Raw genomic sequence first — 4397 nt, 5'->3', positions numbered from 1 at the left:
TGACAAGAAAACATGGGCATAACAGAGTCTCCTTTCTCATGTATTCTGATGTATCAGACTATCCGCTAATGAAAGTACATCCAAGTCAGTGAAATGAAATAATAATAATTGCTTCTACTCAGCTCAATTCCAATACCTGCTGGTTAATTAGTGTATTACATGTCAATACGTTGATAGAAAATCCTTGCTTTTCAGCAGAGTGCAATTCAACAGAAATGATTCATACATTTGCAAAACAAAACATTACTCACAACGTCCCTATAGATGAAAAAACTAAAGAGATAGTCATAAACAAAATAAATATTATTGTTGGTAAAAATGTATCTTGCAAAGAATGAAGATGCAGTAAAAATGTAAAGGGAGCTTTAGTTCGCAAATAAGGGGAGCTTTAAGGTGATTCACAAACCTTCTCCAGCTTTTCAAAGTGCTCCCGCAGGAATTTCATAGGACGCTCAGGCTTGGCGATGCACAGGTTGACAATGCACTCTTTGAGGATCTGCTGGATGTTGTGCTTCTGCACAAATACTTCACAGCCCTTCAGACTCTCGTCTTCATCCACATTAGGGGAGGAGGAGGTGGCCATGTTATTTATCTGGTTTATCTGCAGAGAGGGGGAGAGGAGGGGAAGTTGAGGAGAGAGGAGATGAAGGGAGAAGAGAAGGAGAGAAGAGGAGGGGAAAGAAGAGGGGAGGAGGAGAGAGGGGGTGAGGAGAGGTGGAAAGAGGAGAGGAGGAGGGGAAGGAAGAGCAGGGGAGGTTGAGGAGAGAGCAGACACAGGAGAGAAGAGGAGAGAAGAGGAGGGGAGAAGGGGGCGGGGAGGAGGAGGAGGGAGGGGGAGATGAGGGGTGGAAAGAGGAGAGGAGGAGGGGAGATGAGAAGAGAAGAGAGGAGAGGAGAAGAGGAGAGAAGGAGAAAAGATGTGGGGAGAGGACAGAGGAGATGAGAGGAGGAGTGGAGGGGAGAGACGATGAAGAGGAGAGGAGAAGAGGAGGGGGGAGAGAAAGAGAGAGCGCGTGAGTGAGTGAGTGAGTAAAGAAGAGGAGGGAGGAGAAGAGGAAAGGTTGTCAGAATGAGGAGAAATATCAGCCCCTGGTTGTTTGTGTGTTTGTCTCTGTCAGTTTGCATTTTCTTTAAATGTGATAGGGGCTGGATCTCCAAACTGCAATAGACAGAAGCCTATTAATATGGCTTGTTGATGACCACGGACACTTACAGTATCAGTCAAAAGTTTGGACACACCTACTCATTTAAGGATTTTTCTTTATTTTTACTATTTTTTACATAGCAGAATAATAGTGAAGACATCAAAACTATTAAATAAAACATATGGAATCATGTAGTAACCAAAAAAGTGTTAAACAAATCCAAATATATTTTATATTTGAGATTCTTCAAATAGCCACCCTTTGCCTTGATGACAGCTTTGCACACTCTTGGCATTCTCTCAATCAGCTTCACCTGGAATGCTTTTCCAACAGTCTTGAAGGAGTTCCCACATATGCTGAGCACTTGTTGGCTGCTTTTCCTTCACTCTGCCGTCCGACTCATCCCAAACCATCTCAATTGGGTTGAGGTCGGGGGATTGTGGAGGCCAGGTCATCTGATGCAGCACTCCATCACTCTCCTTCTTGGTAAAATAGCCCTTACACAGCCTGGAGATGTGTTGGGTCATTGTCCTGTTGAAAAACAAATGATAGTCCAACTAAGTCCAAACCAGATGGAATGGCGTATCGCTGCAGAATGCTGTGGTAGCCATGCTGGTTAAGTGCATTGACAGTGTCACCAGCAAAGCACCCCCACACCATAACACCTCCTCCTCCATGCTTTACGGTGGGAATTACACATGCTGAGATCATCCGTTCACCCACACAGCGTCTCACAAAGACATGGCGGTTGGAACCAAAAATCTCAAATTTGGACTCTTGACCAAAGGACACATTTCCACCAGTCTAATGTCCATTGCTCATGTTTCTTGGCCCAAGCAGGTCTCTTCTTCTTATTGGTGTCCTTTAGTAGTGGTTTCTTTGCAGCAATTTGACCATGAAGGCCTGATTCACACAGTCCCCACTGAACAGTTGATGTTGAGATGTGTCTGTTACTTGAACTCTGTGAAGCATTTATTTGGGCTGCAATTTCTGAGGCTGGTAACTCTAATGAACGTATCCTCTGCAGCAGAGGTAACTCTGGGTCTTCCATTCCTGTGGAAGTCCTCATGAGAGCCAGTTTCATCATAGCGCTTGATGGTTTTTGTGACTGCACTTGAAGAAACTTTCAAATTTCTTGAAATGTTCCGTATTGACTGACCTTCATGTCTTAAAGTAATGATGGACTGTCGTTTCTCTTTGCTTATTTGAGCTGTTCTTGCCATAATATGGACTTGGTCTTTTACCAAATAGGGCTATCTTCTGTATACCACCCCTACCTTGTCACAACACAACTGATTGGCTCAAACGCATTAAGAAGGAAAGCAATTCCACAAATTAACTTTTAACAAGGCACACCTGTTAATTGAAATGCATTCCAGGTGACTACCTCATGAAGCTGGGTGAGAGAATGCCAAGAGTGTGCAAAGCTGTCATCAAGGCAAAGGGTGGCTATTTGAAGAATCTCAAATATAACATATATTTTGATTTGTTTAACACTTATTTGGTTACTACATGATTCTGTATGTGTTATTTCATAGTTTTGATGTCTTCACTATTATTCTACACCGTAAAAAATTGTAAAAATAAATAAAAACCCTTGAATAAGTAGGGGTCTCCAAACGTTGGACTGGTAGTGTGTGTAGCCTACTAGTTTATCAAAGCAATGCCTTGACATGATCAAATCATAATCAGTACCTGTGGCAGGTGTACAGTCACACTATCTAGAGAACCATATTGTTTAGTGTCACCTCAATCTACATATAGCCTAGCCCACATCAGGAATACAGCCTCACTGTCAAATAAAGGATGCATTCTGAAATAATGTGGTTTTTAAACAATGTAATAGCTTCTGACAACAAGGTAGCCTGTCATGGAATAAATAGGCAAAGACAGTCAGATCTAGGACAGAGATAGCTAAGCAAAGCCTCCGCAAATTCACTTCCGCTATTTCAATTTGAAGGAAACATCACGGTTGATTTGTTAGCTTGCCTCTGAAGCTAGCTACTACATAGCTAGCTAACAAGCTTAAAACTAAAACTAGGTAGGCTAACGTTAGCTAGCTATCATAAACCCATAACCTCCATCATTGGCCTCAATGTCTAACATTTAAAATTGGCAAGATAGTTATGATATAATTTGCTGTGAAAATCAAATGTATCCTAACTAGCATTACTAGAGCACCTGTTTACGTGTTCCGGGCACGACCCTATCTTTCATTTCTCTCTCACACAAGATGACAACCAAATCATAACCATAGCAAAACAAAAAGCAATATTCAAGCCTGGTTTCATTTGCTGATAAATACGTCAACACGTTGAGGTTTTGCCAGATAAGATATTCGTCGTGCCATTCAATTTCTTACCGTTATTTTCCGGGGATGCTCAGAGGTCCCTGGCTATGGATGTTGTTTGCAAGGTAGGCTACTCTGTAGCTAGGGAAGATGCTCTGCTGCTGCAACTGCCGCTGCTCGGGTTGCTGCTTTCGCTGGGGCTCGCTCTGCGTCGGTCCCAATGACGTCAATTTGTCACTTTTTATTCAGCCGCAAAGCAACTCACGAGGCCAGGAACAAGCTTTCAATCCCTTTACTCATTTGAAATGTTTGAATAATTATGTGCCTTGGCATTCCTTATGTGGATGTCCACATCATCGTGTCATTTTCAATGCACCAGTTTCATAAGAAGAGAGCAGGTGTTTATTTGTTTTTCTCAGCAGTGTCAGACTGAGAAATGGTTCTCTGACAGATGACACTGACAGACCTGATCTGCTCCTTACCTGGTCATGCAGAGAAAGCACCAAATTGCCATTTTCTGTCCATTAGTTATGAGGTTTAGTTATGAGGCTGTGATACAAAGTCCATCATTGGGATCCCCCAAATTGTGTTACTGACATACTTAATAAAAATATCTTAATCCTAACCTAAAGAAGAATATGATATTAAATCCGCATATTCCAACTTTGTTATACTACAGTTATTATATTGTTACGGTGTAAGTGATACTATTTATATTATAAGATATATCTATTTCATCATGCTATTCAACATACACATCAATGACTTTCTGTAACAAAAATACAGTATGTCAAATCTTTATTCCATAGATTTAGATTAATTTCCACTGCATTTCACAAAGGTGCAATAGTTGTCAATAAAGTTGTCAAGGTTTGAATTAGAGTTATCGTAAAGCAAGTATGTTTGTCGCAACGCTGCTTGTTGCCATATCAACAGTGAAAATGGCAACAAAGGTAACAGTG

This window comes from Coregonus lavaretus (assembly GCF_964263955.1).
Source record: "Coregonus lavaretus genome assembly, contig: HAP1_SCAFFOLD_4185, whole genome shotgun sequence".
NCBI lineage: Eukaryota > Metazoa > Chordata > Actinopteri > Salmoniformes > Salmonidae > Coregonus > Coregonus lavaretus.
The sequence above is the reverse complement of the archived record's forward strand: the minus strand, read 5'-3'. Positions refer to the sequence as shown.